The sequence below is a fragment of the Camelus ferus genome, chromosome 31 (genome assembly GCF_009834535.1).
Source record: "Camelus ferus isolate YT-003-E chromosome 31, BCGSAC_Cfer_1.0, whole genome shotgun sequence".
Taxonomy (NCBI): domain Eukaryota; kingdom Metazoa; phylum Chordata; class Mammalia; order Artiodactyla; family Camelidae; genus Camelus; species Camelus ferus.
Genome location: NC_045726.1, coordinates 9640419 through 9656797, shown reverse-complemented (window position 1 = coordinate 9656797; position 16379 = coordinate 9640419). Strand labels below are relative to the sequence as shown.

At 43.3% G+C, this 16379-nt stretch overlaps 1 protein-coding gene across 3 annotated transcripts in view; it reads left to right on the top strand.

Moving 5' to 3' along the window:
* Window positions 1–16379, top strand: part of EXTL3 (exostosin like glycosyltransferase 3) — an 88208-nt gene that overhangs the window by 30917 nt on the left and 40912 nt on the right. The window contains exon 1 of one of the 3 annotated variants that reach the window (XM_032471024.1): window positions 10107–10239. The exons of 1 other annotated variant lie outside the window; for it this stretch is intronic. The gene's annotated coding sequence lies outside the window, so the exon portion shown is untranslated. Of the gene's footprint in view, window positions 1–10106; window positions 10318–16379 lie in introns of those variants that run through there. One more of the 3 variants, XM_032471023.1, reaches the window with a different exon arrangement.

Genomic DNA, 16379 nt, shown 5'->3' with positions numbered 1-16379 from the left:
TACGTAGAATAGATAAACAAGATTATACTGTATAGCACAGGGGAATATATACAAGATCTTATGGTAGCTCACAGTGAAAAAAATGTGACAATGAATATATGTATGTTCATGTATAACTGAAAAATTGTGCTCTACACTGGAATTTGACACAACATTGTAAAATGACTATAACCCAATAAAAAAATGTTTAAAAAAAGGCGGGGAGGCCTGAAAAGATTCACTGGGATTCCTGACTGATGCAGTCACTGGTTACCTTAATGAGAGCCATTTCAGTAGCTTGGCAGGAGCCAGCCTTCTCAGGATCAAAGAGAGGATGGTGGCAGAGGAAGTGGACACAGAGAAGAGCCTACTCTTTTAAGAATTTCGATGAATGGTGATGAGGACAGCAGTTCATATTATGAGGGTTTACTGTTTGCCCAGCACTGAGCTAAAGAGTTTACACTCATTATCCAGGATAATCCTTACAATACTCCTGTGAGGTGGGTGCCATTATTTTCCTCATTTTCTGAGGAGGGAGTTATGGCTGAGAGTGTGTAGATAGGTTAAGCAATATGCCCAAGTTTACAGCACTAATACATAGAATAAGGATTCAAAATCTAAATCTTTCTGAGTTGAAAGTCTGTGTTGTAAGGTGTTGGTGGTTTAGGCCTGAGCCTGTATGTAAGTGGCAGGGGAAAAAGATCCCTGTAGTGAGGAGGATGCTGACTTTATGTAGCAAAGAGAGAAGAATCGATGGAGCAAAGTCTCAAGGAAGGATATTAGATCACATTAAAAAATAAAGTGCCTAGTTTTGGACATCTCTTTGTCAAAAGCCAGAATAGATGAAAGAAGAATCCATGAATGTGCACCCAGATGTCAGCCAAAGTAGCGTTCTTTTTTTGAGATTTAAGTAAAATTGGCTTAAGTTCCCATTGCACATCCATTTGGGAAGTTCAGTACCTGCTCCAAGATTTCTGATAATTCCTGGGAGTTGATCTCATGGTTTCTTTGGCTTTTGTGTTTCTGTTTCCGTTGAATTCTTCATCTCAGTTGTAACTCAGTTCACATGATCTTATTCCTCGGTTCCATGCAGACCCAGTTGTAGAACTCAGACCTGCCCTCAATCCTTTTTTCTTGATTTCCCCCCAAATCACTTACATAAGGCATTTGTACATGTGTCAGATATTACTGAAGGCTTAGGGGATTTTATATCCTTAGCAACACAAACAATATAAAGTCTAATAATAGATATTTCTATTTTAAACATACTTTTAGCTCCCCATCACTGGCACTCTCTCCCGAAGCTTTAACCTCCCACGTTGATATTTGAGCCCCATCTCTCCTTCCCCCCTCCCGTGTCCTCTCTTTTCTCTCTTTCAGTCCTCATATTTTTGGTCTTTTTTTTTTAATGTAGATCTGTTTAGTTATCTCTACATTTCAGTTTTATTGTAAGTCTAGTTTTCTTCTTTCATACTTCATTCAGGTGTTCATATCAAGGTAGTTTCTTCGATAAGGCATTTTCTAATCCCTAAGAGGAGCTCTGGCATCAGCTGCTAAAATAGTAATTTTTCACCCCAATATTTATAAATAGGTTTAGAAGTGGGAAGGGGGAATTTAAAAGAGATCACATCTGTTAATTCTGTTTTCTCAATGAATATGGGACATGCTCCTCTGTTGAGCTAGGGATGGACTAGTAAAGATTTGACAGCTAAGGTGAGGGATTCTGTCAATAGAAATTTACAAGATTTCTAAAATATTATGAAATACCATATTTATATAGGGTGATTCCTTTAACCAACCCTACAGACTTGTAGAATTGATTCCCTTGCTAGAGATGGATTATTCAGTTTACTGAGTACTCTGGTCAATATGAGAAAAGTAGAAAAACCAACAGAGAAGGAGAAAGTTGGTGTAAGCAAACTAAAGCCAGGGTCATGGGGATCACAGTTCTGGCTAATCCTTTGTCCCTCTCACCGCTGACACGTATATACGTTAAACAGTTTTGGCATTGCACTGGGGCTAGAGAGCTGTTCATCTTGCAGCTGAAAAAGGATAAAGGAGTTGTGTTAGTTATTTATTGTCCCATAACAAATTACCTCAAACTTAGTCGTTTATTACGTCTTAATGCCTACAGGTCAGGAATTCAGCAGCAGCTTAGCTAGGGTGGTTCTGGCTCAGGGTCATCCCTGAGGCTGCAGTCATCCGAAGGCTGGACTGGGGCTGAAGGGTCTGCTCCCAGTCTCACTCACCTGGCTGTGGGCAGGAAGCCTTGTTCCTCATCACAAAGACCTCTCCATTGTATTGCTCCTGACACGGCAGTACTAGCTTCTTCCAGACCGAGTGATGGGAGGAAGAGAGAGCAACCATGTGAGAGCTGAATGCCTTGTATAACTTAATTGCAGAGTGACATGCCATCACTTTTCCCGTGATCTCTTGGTAGCATAGACCATCCCTGGTACAGTGTGGGAGGGGGCCACAAGGGAGCAGGGATCACTGGGGACATTTTGGAGACCTCCTATCGCTGGGGTCTTTCCACAAACATTTTTTTGAGTGTGTAGGTCTGTGTGGGCTCATATTTTAAAATTCCACAAAGGGGTATATTTAGGCAGACTGGTAGTTACCTGACTTTTACATTTAATGGACTAGTAAAATGAAAAATAATTGGTGGTGGTAGCAGTAGGGGGAAAAATAGGTATGTCTCAGTATTTTGTCACATAAGGAAGATAAACAAAAAGCTATTTACCATCACCAAAATTCATAAAAATACATTTTAACACAAGCAAAGGGGAAGGACATAATCTCAAAATAAAGGACAGTCTTTTCAATTGACTAAATTTAGCTTTATTAAAACTCAACTAACTTGCCTTTGCTTTTCTCATATAATGGTGAACTGATGAAAAACTTCATCCTGTCTTGGTCTACAAGCTGTCATTCAGGAACCACCGAGGCAGACATGGAATGTTCTAGTACCTTTAGAGATGACTATGAGAACCATGCAGAAATGCATAATAGGCCATTAAAAGTGAGTGAAAACAGAACTGGAAATGGTTGACACATAAAGATAGCAGTTTTACAAAATTATGCTCATGAGCTGGAAGGAAACCACAGAGTTGGCAAATATTTATCAATTTTTGTGATTTTTTTGCTATTAACTTGTGTTCCAACTAATATTTACATGTTTATTGTTTAAACTAATTAAATATGAAATATAAGGAAATATTGAACATCATTGCAACATAGTAAAATGTACATAAAAGTGTATACAAATATATGTAGTATTGGAACTTTTAAAGGATTTTCATACTTAGCATATTTCACACATGGTTAAAATATTTTTGGATTATTTACATCACTTACGTCAGTCATCCTATTTCTAAATAATCACCTTTTCACTTTATAGATATGCTTTTCTTCATAACCTACATGGTGTAATTATGTCTGGCCCTTTTTAAGAAGAGGATGATATATGTGACACTATCCATTGAGTTGAGTTGAGAGTTGAGCTTTGGATTGTTAGTTTTGGCCCCCAGAATTGATATATTTGTAGAAATGTGGTCACACTTTCATTTGGTTCCATTTTTGACCTGTGTTGTAGTATTTGCAAGGCTTCTGAAGGCTTGGGCTAAGGAAGCAGTCAATGATGTTTTGCCCTGGTCCCACCACTTAGGTTGGGAATTAATATTTAGGAATATTTGGGAAAATAGTGAAAAACTTTCTCTAATAAAATCTTGTTGCAAACCTTCATGAATTGGCTTAAAATCTCCACAGTTTTCTTTTGAAAATCTGGTTGGCAGAGAGTACTGGGTTTTTGGGGGGGTGGTTGTTTGTTTAACACATAAACTCCATATGTTATTAAAAAGTTATATATTTTAAAAGTTTAGCAAGATTACCCGTGGGAATTGCTCTTTCAATTTTGGTTTTACAGCCAAATTGGTTAAGACATTGATTGATGTTCTCTGAGTACTTCTGCGACACTTTGCTAATTTTCACTTGGAATGCCTTGTTTACAGGAAGCATTTTTAAGTGAAAGTAGTGAGCAATTGATTTTTTTTTTTGACTCTATGGGACACTTTTTGGTATTAGGACAATCCTGCAGTCATAGGGCTGCATACAAATTGTGCCATTGGAACTCAGCCGTCAATGCTCTGCCTAACTTTTCTTTTTTCTGGTTATAGCTCTCATTATGTTAAGTTCTTCAACTAGTCATTCATGCCATGTTGTGGCATGTTGTGCCTAGCTGGGCACATTTTTGTTACTCACTGGCCTAATATAGGGCGAATGTTAGGTACCTGTATATTTGCCTTGGGGAACATTTGTATCATTATTTGGGACTCCCAGGAGCAAGCTTAGGACATTTTGATAGCATTTTGATCTCTCTTGATTGTCCAGTGTGACTGCCTCTACAAAAAGCACTGCTGACATGGTGAGCAGAGAATTAAAAACTCACGAGAGAGGGCTCTTGAGGGGAGAAGGGAACTTAGTGACAGATACCTTATGTTTTAGGGATAATAAGTAATTTTTAGACTATTAATCGGTCATTACAGATTACATGTCTTCTGGAGATAACAGGTTTGCCTCAGGCTAAGCTTCCCGATGTGAACCTAGTACAGAAGTTGTTTTTCATAGCCACATGCAAGGTAGTGAGTACTATGACATGACAGAGATGAGTTAAATCCTTTTTTGATGATGATACGTGCTTTGTCTTGGCGCCAGTATTAACTCAGTGGTCTCACTACAAATTATTTGCAAACCACTCAAACTGTTCCACCTTTTGCCAGATGAAAAACAGCTCTTTTAAAAGGTAACACGAAAGCAAGGACTCTCAGACTGAGCCATTTAGCAGGCTGAACAGTGCTGCCGGCAGAGCCTCAGAAGATGACCTTTTGTCTTTTTGGCATTGATGGACCAAAGAGAAGAGTAACCTTGGAACTCTAATCTAGAAATTGTCATGCATTGTTCTAAATATAAGCCATAAAATTGCTCGATCATTTATATATAGAAAAGATCTTGGATAGTGTTGTCAGCACTTTCTTTTAAAATCAAAGCATTATGGCTAGAACAAGTTCTTACCTGACTTAAACTCACTGATAATGCCTGAATCATACCTTTTGAAGGTTGCCAGGGGTCACCAGTGGCTGCGTTGTGATTGATCTAGAAGCCTTGCTGAATGGATTGTGGGTCTGGCTATCATCTTGGAAAGTGACCACTGGCGCCTCCCTGTGACTTGAAGTAACTTTTATCATCAGTTTCTCCTTCCGTAGGACTAAACCCCTCTTCTCCTGGATATTCATATTTTAGGAAAACTAGGTAATCAGTGGGGGTCCCCTACCAGAGTGTTTTGCCAAAGTTTCTAAAATAAACAATTTCCTGGCATAAGAACACAGTCTTGTTTAGTATACGTTGTCACACTATATGCATTTTATCTTTCTCAGACATCTACAACTCAAACTGTAATCCCCTTTGGAAAGAAAGAAGTGCTTACCAACTTCTTTAGACAGCCAGTTTTAAAATCTTTTCATCATTTCCACATTTGAACTTATTTAACAGAATCAGATGCCTTCGTTAAACCCTTAATGCAACATGCAGTTCACATTGCTGTTTTCAGCATTTCCCTTGCACTGCAGTGTAGTTAAGATTTCGGCTCTGGGGTCAGACTGCTTGGGTCCATATCCTGGCACCACCACTTGCCAGGCATGTGATTTGGACAAGTCACTTAACCTCTTCCGGCTTTAGTCTTCTCATCTGAGAAATGAGAATCATAATGGCACTTACTGTGTAGGGTTGTTGTTGCGACTAAATGAGATAATATGTGACACAAACAGAAACCTATTCACATTTGCTTCAGTAAGTAAGGTTTTGTTTTTTGTAATAGTGAAGCTACATGAGCAACCTCATGGATACCTCTGAAGCATCTCTCTCCATCTCCCACGTGTTTCTTTGCTTCCTTCTGTGTGTTGGCTCTGTTTTCTGCAGACCAGCTTTCTTGGCTTATCACTATGCTGATGTCCAGAAATTCTTTACCCTGAATCTGGACAACTTATTAGATGAAGCACTCCCCATCACCTGACCCAGCTCCACAGTGCCCTCCGCCCAAGATTCCAGGTGAGAGCAAGTCCAGTCAGCTGAGGCTGGAGAGGAGGAGGCCGTGCAGTGAGAATGGTGGCTCTTTCCAAAGGCTGATGGGGTTTAGGTCTTTAAGAAGGTGGTGGGGGTTGGGAGCAGCACTCGTTGGCATCTCTAGGATAATCATAGCAACAGTGTTCAAGGGATTAAAGGCTCCTTGCCTTGACCATTAATTATGTATTTTTCAAACCTTTTTAAATTTAATGTACATACAGAAAAGGTAACATATGGTAAGTGTACAGCTGGACGGATTTGGATAAACTGAACACACCTGTGTGACCACACACAGCTCAGGAAACAGAGCAGGACCATCGCCAACCTAGCCTGTTTTGCTCCCCTCCAGTAACTTTTCCTGAAGAGTACATTAGTTTTCCCTATTTTTATACTTTCTATAAGTGGAATCCTACCATATCTACTTTTTCATGTCTGGCTTCTTTTGCTTAATCTTATTTGAGGCATTCATCAATATTGCTGTGTATATTTGCAAAGCCTTTGCTCTCATTGCTGAAAGTATTCACTGTATGAACACACTATACTTTGTTTATCTAGTCTACCGCTGATGGCCATTTAGGTTGTTTTTTTTCTGTTTCTGTCTAGTTCTGATGGTGTTACTGTGAACTGGCTTGTTGAACATGTATATGTTACTACTGATTATTTTTACGACCAGAGGCTTATATAGGGTGTGGTGAATTCTATGCGTTACATAGAATTGGACTGATGGTCTCTTATGGGTGAATATTGCTATACTCTTTATCTTGTGGGTTCTTATCTTTTATGTTGTGATGTTCATGGTATGAGAGCAGCGTCATGTTTCAAACATTTCATGTGTATGAAAGAACCTCGCATATATTTTATAGGTGCTCAGCTTTTTATTGATGGAATGATGAACAAATGAATGAATGGTGTTTGCCTCCTTCTTTTCTGGGAACAAGCCCTATTTATAGAAGAGGCTCCAACTGCTGTATTTAGACAAGGATGACCTGCTTGCTTAGCCAAACCTGATTGATTGAGGGGTGGACATGGGACTCAAGCCAGGCCAATAATGTCTCTTTTCTGGGAATTTAAAATATAGAAAAGCCAGAAAGGGACTGGGCACTGCTGATTCCCTATGACTGTGCTCTAGAGAGAAATCTCCTAGGCTCCTGCTATTTGGTACCAAAGGCACCCTGGTTTTTGCTCTTCTCTGTCTCCTTGAAATGGATAAAGAGCTACATATATGATTGTTAAGTACCAATGCAAAAACTATTTTGATTAAGTTCCAAAATGCGAAAGTGGAGACCGTATGTTGTAAAAGGTCACAGTATGAGAGATGGATGAAGACAAGCTTCACGGTGTATCCTGTTGCCTTGGCTTGCTTTCTTGAGAAGAGCACCTGTGAATGTGATTGCATTTCCTGAGCCAGAAATTGCAATTTTAAGGCAACAGTCCAGGAGAGGAATCATGAGGACGTGTACCCTAGAAGTAGGTGTGGGACTGCAGGGTAGCAATCCCCCAGGTCAAGGCTTTTAGTCTTGGACACTGATTTAACTTAGGGGTAAAGAGAGAAGTTAAAGATGATGCTAGGTTTTGAGTTTCTGAATTAGGAAAGATAATGGTCACACTGTTATAAATAAGGGCATTTGAGGAGAGCATAGGAGGAAGGGATAAGAATCAGTTCAGTGTTTAAGGTCCTGGTGAGACGACCTGATTGTTCTGGTGAATATTGGACTCTGGAGTTAGGAAGACTTGGAGTTCCATCTGTACTTGGCACCTCACTCTGTGATCTTGGGCACCTTATTTATTTAGCCTCTTTACATGTCAGTTCTGTAAGCTGATGCCTGCCTGTAAGGATTTAAATGAGACAGTGCCTATAAAGGGTTTAGCTTATTGCCTGACAATTAAGTATTCATAAAATACGTATTAATTGGATGATGACAGTGTGATGATGTCTGGAGTACAGTTGGAAAACAGGGATTGGGGTGAGGCACTGAGGGATCTGCTTCAAGGTAGAGGTGATGCTAGGAAGAGTGTGGAGAGGAAAAGAAAGTAGCCCAAGTGGTAGCTAGAGATATGACCTGTGAGAGGAAGAAGTGAGAGAGGAGGGGTTTACAAGATCCAAGGGAGGTGAGTGGTCAGCCACACAGGGATCGAGTGGTGTCAAGTTAGGCCAAATTTTGGTTGGGTATCTTTTTCTCCCTAAAGCTTGACTATTGTTGGTATCAAATAAGTCAATGTTAGGGGTAGTGATGTGTTAAATCACTCAGATGTCTGCGAAGACATTTAGGCTGAGTCCTCCAGGAAGTAGCTACCTACAGGTCCTCTCTTGTCCATGTCGAGATGAACCAACACCTGGTGATGAACCAGCCCTGGCTTCTGGGCTTCTCTTGTGTCTCCTCCCACACTGCTAGACTTGTGCCTGCTGCCACAGATCTCTGGAGAAGAGCCAAGAAGATGAACTGTTTAAAAAAAAAAAAAGACTGGCTAAAAACTTCAGGCTATCCATGATATTTGGGCAACAGTTTTCCCTATTTTCATTTCTTGGAATGCTTTTGATTTTTAAAGCATTTTGACTTCTGCTTCACCCTCTCTGACTTCCCTCAACAAAACTGGTGAAGGTTAAGGGTTGTTTTTGTGCATCTGTGCTAGTGGTAACACTTTTAAGTTTGTTCATAGTAATAAAGTGAAAAGAAGAGAAAAGAGTGTGGGGGTTGGGGGGGAGAGCAAGGAGATGTCATAGGAAAGAGAGAAGGAAGAGGGGGATCAGAAAAAGAAGGGGCTGATGGGTGTGGAGAAAGAGTGGGCTCTGGAAACCAGGTTGCTAGGGTTTTAAAAGTTTTGTTTTACAAATGGAATCCTTAGCCCAAACTATCCCCTGTGGGAAACTAATCAATCTTAAGTGTTTTGTCGGCCCCTGGGCTCCACCGGAAAGGGTGTGTGGATGAGACAGGGCAGCCGTGGAGCGTCTCACTGGGTTTAACGCACAGACCACCCAGGCACAGGGATAGGATCCAGCCCCTGCCTGGCCCTCCCCAGCTTCTCCCGGTCCTGGTGGGTTTACGTTCCCTGGCAGGGACCCTGGAGGAGAAGCCTTGCCCTTTGAAAATTAAAAACATGTTTTATAAAAAGTTGAAGCAAATTGGATCTTAGATTACGTAGCAGCTAGAGATTTATAAGAATGGTTTCAACCCATTCCTGAGTTAACAATCATGATCAGGTGTGTCTTTTAGGATTGGTGGAGTTCCTTCGCCCACCCCCGTCGTTTCAATTATCCAAAAAGGCTTGTCCTGACTTTGCAAGTGTGGAATTAGTCACAGGTCTCTTAGGACCGTAGACTGTGTGCACTTTTTGGTTCACAGCGGTTGGCTCTGAAGTATTTCAAACCATATCGTCTTTTCCTCCCAGTTTTGGTTGAACACGCCAAGGCGATTAGACTAAGCTATTGTTTTTTTGCAAAGGCCCGGGACTTTTTTTCCCTAAGCATCCACGCCGCCTGGCCTTTTCTTTGTGGTTAAATATTCAGTGTTCACAGCTCCCGACCATTGCCGGAGCCCTGTCGGCTCGCTGAAGGCGGCCTTTTCTGTTGGGATGGGTTTATTTTTAGTTCCCGGGGCCAGCTTCAAGCAGCTGAGGCTCTGGAGTCGGAGTCCGGAGCCGGCGGGAGCACTGCCTCCGCAGCCCCCAGAGAGGTTTTTTTGGAAACGTTGGGGGGCACTAGCAAGACGCGGGTCTGAGGACCCAGGGGGGCGGGCGGGTGCGCGCGCGCTTCCTCCCCTCGGGCGTGTCCCACAATCTCCGGCGCCGCTGCTCTGGGACCCCGGCGAGCCGGAGCCCGGGGCCTGGGCGGCCCTTCGGGCTCGGCCCGCAAAGTGGCAGACGCAGCCAAGCCCCGCCCCGCCCCGCCCGCCCCGCCCGCCCCGCCCCTTTCCCAACCACGCCCCTCTCCCAACCCCGCCTCTACCCGCGAGGCCCGAGTTCGGCCATTTCCGGCGCTGCGCACTTCGGCAAGTTCCGCCGGCGCTGGTCGGAAATGGTTGCCCGCCAGTAGGGGGAGCGGAGGATCCGGCGCGGCCTGGAAGGCGGGCTGCAGGCGGTGAGAGCGGCTCTTGGGAACCCGCGTCTCGCGCAGGCGGCGGCGGCTCGTCCCTGAACTGGAAGCCGGTAGGACGCCTGGCGGCGGCGGGAACCCCGAGCAGCCGGAGCGGCGGCCCGGGAGCGGCGGCCCGGAAGCGGCTCGTGGTAGGGATCCCCGGGGCTGGCGGCGAGCGCCGGGCGCCGGGCGGGACCAGGTCCGGCCGCGCTGGGGCCGCGGGAGCCGGGGGGAGGCTGCTGCCCGGCTCGGCGGGGGCGTGCAGCCTCGGAGTAGGCCTTCCCAGACGACTCGGGGGCCTGAGAAGGACCTCCAGGGCCGTAGCCACCAGCGAGGAGGGGTAACGGCTCCCTGTGGGGCTCTAAACGCGGCCTCCCCACCCCCACACACCCCCTGTACCCCCAGTTACCTTGCACCCACCTCCGCCCCTTTTTTCTGAGGGCTCCACTTCAGCTGTGCAGCCTCTTCTGCTCCCTGAAGCCCTCCTCCCTTCCCTTGCCCCCCGTGTTTGTCCAGCTGCTTATGTAGAGCATCTTCTGTCGACGAGGGGGCAGCCGGGACTGCCCCCTCCCATTTTCTGCGTGCACTCACTCCCACATCTGCTTTGCGCTGCATTCAGACCCAGTCGACTGCAGCTGCTCCTCCTCTGGCTCTTTTCACAGGTTCACCTCCTTTCACGATGAGCCTACAGTCAGAATAGCCACTTCCGGCCCAAGGGTCCAGGTGCTGCTGTTCTGTGCATGTAGGGCTCCTGTGCCCAGGCTCTGTGGCAATGGGCCTAGCCCTGCTTGGGCAGGAGAGGGGCCGCGGAGTGCTTGTCTACACTGCTGAAATCTTAGCCGAGTTGTCCGACCGCGCGGCAGGGTGCGGTGCGAATCCGGAGCCCTTTAGAGATAGAGCAGGGCTGCCAGACTGCAGATAGGGGTTTCTCTTCACGTTGAGCCAGTGGTTCAGGACCTTTTTAGGTAATTGTGGCTCTCCAAAGACTTGCATTTGGTGGTTCCCACCAGCCTTTTTCTTTTTTTTTTTTCCCCCCAAGAGTCTAAGGGGCTTCATCAAGTCCTCTTGGTTCTACTGCTTTGGAGGAGGCGGCCAGGCTGAACAGCATGTGTCCATTTTTTTTTTCTTTCCCATATGTGATACACTTAAGAAGTCTAGTATTTCTCCTCCTCACTTTCTTTCTCCAACTTAGCTTCATTTTTGAAGGCTTGGCTCCCCACGTTTTCTTTTCTTTTCTTTTTTAAATCTTTGTGTATAGTAGTCACGGAGACTGCATTTCCCCCCGTTTTGCTCAACACTTACTTGCGCTCTGATTCAGTTATTATAACTGTATCGAGTGCCTGGGATCCTAACCTGGGAGGTCCTGACAGTCTTGAGTGAAGCTCAGCATTCTCAACTTATTTAGCAGGGAGACTTGAATATTTCATAGTGAAAGACAACCTATCTTAAACTCTTACCTGGTGTGTTAAAAATACCTTATCCTGTGGGAATTTCCTGATCTTCTGCCTGTGGGGAGCCTGAGGAGTTGTAAGTACTCCTAAGTGTGAGGGAAACTAGCTTCAGTGCTTTCTGGAAGAGGGTTAGAGTCATGGATCTTCAGAATACTTGAAACATGATTTATTCAATACTTGAAGATGTGGCCGATGCGCTCAGATCTACTAAACAAACGATTGACATGCTGTGTCTTCATCCTCCCACCCCTACTTTACTAAGGGGGAAAAAACCTGGCATTAAATGTTTGGTATGTAGTTGGAATCTCTTTATGATTAGGCCCCAGAGTTTTAATCTATGATTAAAAAGACTTTCAGTGAACAGGGTAGAGAGAAATGAGTCAGAGGATAAAGTTAAGCCTGAGAAATAGACTTCTGGGATAGAAGGGGAGGTTCAAAGGATGGTTTGGAGCCATCAGAAGAATGTATGGGGATTAGATAAGGACCTGTCCATTCCCTCAAGGCTTTAGACTAGCTGTTGAACAAAAAGTCCTTGAAGGGCGGTGCTAGAATGAGGCTGTGGCACGCAGGTCCTGTGCTTGTGCAGGGTGGGGGTCCTTATCTAAGAGACTGGTAAATGGTTCCCTAGAGAAGGGTTGGAAATATTGCCTGATGCAGAAGTAGAGTCAGGTATTAGAAAAAAAAAAAAGATCTCTCCAAATCTGCCGTTGGTAGAGATTTGAATGTCTGCATACAGTTACTTCAGAGTGAGGCGAGGAATATGAACCTTTCATAAAGTCATCAAACTGTGCACTAATTTCTGCTGGATGTTAAGTTTAGCTCAGAACACTTCTAACATTTATCTCCATCTTGTTTTTGTTTCCTCTTAATTTTTGGTAGCTGTTTCTTTCGAAAACTCTGTAATGATAGAGTAACTAAGAAGAAAGAAAGGATTTTTCATGCCTTTGTAGCTTCCATGAAAATAGCGGAGCTCAGGCAGACGGAGGTTGAGAACTAAAGAGGGACAGGGAGAGGCTCACTGGTAAGTGTGATCCCCTGCCTGAACCAGTCCCACACTCCTTGTACACCTGGAGTTTTTCAGCTCTCTTTGGTGATATCACTTGGTGGAAGAGAAGCAGGATTAAAAATTTTATAATCTTTGGTATATAAGAGGACTGTGGCAGCCTCATTTAGTGATGTATTTACCTCCTCTGCACTTAGGCCATAGTGTGTAGTGTAAGATTTTGCTCACATACACCGAAATGACCCATAAAAATCCCAGGGATGGAGCTCTAAGTCTCAATATTCAGCCACTTCGACGATTTGTAACCCGAGAGTACTTTTAACAGAAAAGTGGGCAAACGTGGTAAGTATTCCAGGCCCTGCAGCATTCGGTCCTGCTGTTGTGGAGGAGAGCAGCGTGTGTATGTAGTACATATACGTGGTATGTATGTAGGTAACACCTGCATACAGCCTGCATCCCAATGGGCCTGCTGTAATCCAGTGCGACTGTATTTACAGACCAGGCAGCTGGCTGTGGTCTGCCGGTGCCTGTCCTAGAGGATCACCCTGCACCCATGTGTCATTGCTCTTGTGTTAGACTGATTGGTGATGTTAATGATTAATGTCCTGGGTGTTCACTTTGTTGACTGTTATCTTATCCTCTTGTATTGTCATCATTTAACCCTCTTCTCCAACTTCCTTTTAAACATTTTTTTCAACAAATGTTTGATACTTTGAGGGAGGAATAAAAAAATTCATTGGCTTTGGAATCTTCTATTAGCCTTTATAGTAAGAGAAATAAGATACGTAAGTACATTATGATGGTAGATTACAATAATGTTTTAAATTTCTGTAGTTCTTTGAGACCCTATAGTACCTTCAAATATTTTTTTCCTTATGTAGATTTTGATCTTTAGGGTAACTCTGAGATGTAGGAGGCTACATGTTACAATATTCCTCTTCTTGAGGGGAAAGAAAGGTAGGAAAGAAAACTGAGACTTGGAGGGGGAGATTTAGTTATTTGACCAGATATGGTAGGAGGCAGTTGGCTAGTAATGCTTGCTGACCTGCCCCTGCTTGAATACTTACAATGAGGTGACCCTCACTGGGCAGCCCATTCTAATTTGCAGACCAGTTTTTAGGACACTTCCTCATTGAGCTGCAGTTTGCCTCCCTGTTAGCGTCACCTTTTAGAGCTGTGTAGAACAGGTCTGCTCCTTTTCCCTGTGACAGTTGTGCCAATGCTAGGGGGTGGCTGTCCTTTCCCCAGACATGGGGATCCCTCAGGGCCTGTGTACATACCATTTGGCCACCCAGCTTACACAAAGACTTGCATTGGGAGCCAACTTTTAGAAATGGGGAGATTTCACATAAAAAAAATCGCTCATTTCTACCTTTTCTTGCGAAGAAATTAGAGGCTTGGGTGATACAGAGCCCTGATGGTAGTCATCTCCCTTAGCTGATGTGTGTACTCTCTGTTTTGCTAAAGTCTCTGCCACCAGCTTCCCTCGTTCACTTGACTCTCAGGGCCTCCGTAGTCGTGGGGATTCCCGCACGCTTCCTGGCCTTCTACTCCACGGACTCTTGATGGCAGTTTCCTTCAGGTGCTTCTTTGACAGTTTCAGGTCCCCTCACGGACTTCTCAGTCCTCTGCCCCCCATTTACTTTGTTAATGTCCCTCTAAAACTGTGGCGCTCAGCACAGCATACTCAGTTTACAGTGTCCCCTGTCAGTACCAAGTAGGGAGTAACTTTCACTCTTCTGTTTTTGACACTATACTTTATTTAAAAGATAACAACAGAAAAACAGGTGACAGTGTTTTTTTCCTAATCAATCACATTCTTGACTCACTGAAATTATAGTTAACTGAAATCACAATTCTGTGCGTGTGTGCACTGTTATTAAACTGAATCATTTCCACGTAGTTTTGGGCTCTTAAGTGCTTAACTCTGCCTTTTTTTCTTTAAAATGTTATCTGCTTAGATATTCCAGACTGAAAACATCTTTTTGTATTCTGGGTTTATTTTCCAACCTTGACTTTCTCTTCCCACCATGACTTCCTTTATTTCTGAAGCAGAGCTGTACAGTATAAATGCATTGTGGCTTATAATGGTGAGGATCCTAAACTATTATTAATGATTTCAGTGGAAAATTAAGGGGGGAGGTCTTGAAAGAAAACATTATGCTTGAAATTTTGGAGGTAAACAAAAGGCGGTCTTGGGAATAACCTTGCTACTTGAGTTGATATGTTGGTAATATTTTCCCCCCAGGAAAACCGGTATTTATGTGCTTTTTGTCTGCAAGGCAATTACAAGTCAGTGGGGGTCCTAGAGTCTAAAAGGATCTTTGAGGTCCTATAGTCTACCCCTTTCATTTAGGGATTCAAGAAGGCTGAGGAGCACATGAGTCAGGAAGGACAAAGAGTTGTGAAGTTAGGGGGTCTGATGAATCAGACAGCTGATAGCAGTAAAGGGACGACAGAGTTGGAGTCTCCGGTTCAATTCACCCATGAAAGTTGAAGTTGGATGCCTGAGTGATAAAGCTGATTTATGTATGGTTTAGCAAACTTCTACTTCAGTTTTGTCTGTTTTAGGGAGGCCTGGAGCGTTAATGATATCAATTATATGCCTCCGTAGCATCAAGTGAAAATCCTATTTTCTTGAGAAATGGAAGCCCCTAGAGAAATTAGTTTACGCTCCAGGCACTTGCACATCAAGCTGACTGTTCTGGAAAGGTTCTTTAGCAAAATCCACCCAAAGACCTTATTTTAACAAACCTGTTTTTACACCACCTCCTTTCATACAGTGGAATCTGTATTTTTCCACTTAACATCATATTGTGAACATTTTCCCATTTTATTTAAAATGATAGAAAAGCTTATTGATAACATGGTAATTATATCAATGACATGGGTTTTATCATACTTTCTATATAACCTTCCTCCTAATCTTGGCCATTTATTTATATTTATATGTGTATATGTATATATATCTCGCTATTATAAAGAATGCTGTGATGATTACATCTTTATAATACAAATCTTCACATAGAATGCATTCCTAGAAAGTGAACTTGCTGACTCAAAGGTCCAAATATTTTAAAGACTTTGTTACACATGGCAAATTACTTTTCAGTTTACTTTCCTGCTAATACAACGTATGAAGACCTGTCACTGTAGCTGCCTGCAGGACAGAGATGTACTGTACTTTATTATAGTGAGTGGTATACTTTGTAATGGTTTAGGGTGGACATTCTTGAAATTAAATCTTTTTTCTCATTCATGATTCTTTCCTAAGAATAATTTCTGGAAGTGGAATTGTAGGGTCAGGGCCTCGGCACCGTTCCAGGGCTTTTATTACTCGAGGCCAGACTGTGCTCAGGGAGGGCTGTCTGTGCTCCCTCCCAGCGCCCGAGTGTGAGGATGCTGCCCTCGATCCGGGCTAGCCCCAGGTGCTGTGGTTTTACAGTTCTTTGCTAATTTGTAGGTGGGAAGTGTCACTGTGTCTTGTTTAAAATCTACCTTTGATTTCTGGAGTGACTAAACATTTTTAAATGTTTAGCCCTTGGGCCCTTTCTTTTTGTGAAGTTTCCTGTTTATTTCCTTTGATCGCTGTTATCTTGCCTTTACTTCTACTACTAATGCTGTGTTGTTGATGCTTCCCCCAGTCTTTTCACTGAATCTCAGCTTTTTTTTCCTTATAAATATATAGAAGCCTGGGATTCTTATGTAGTCAAATTTGTTGAACTTTTCTTTTGTGGATTCTGCTTCTGCTTGGATT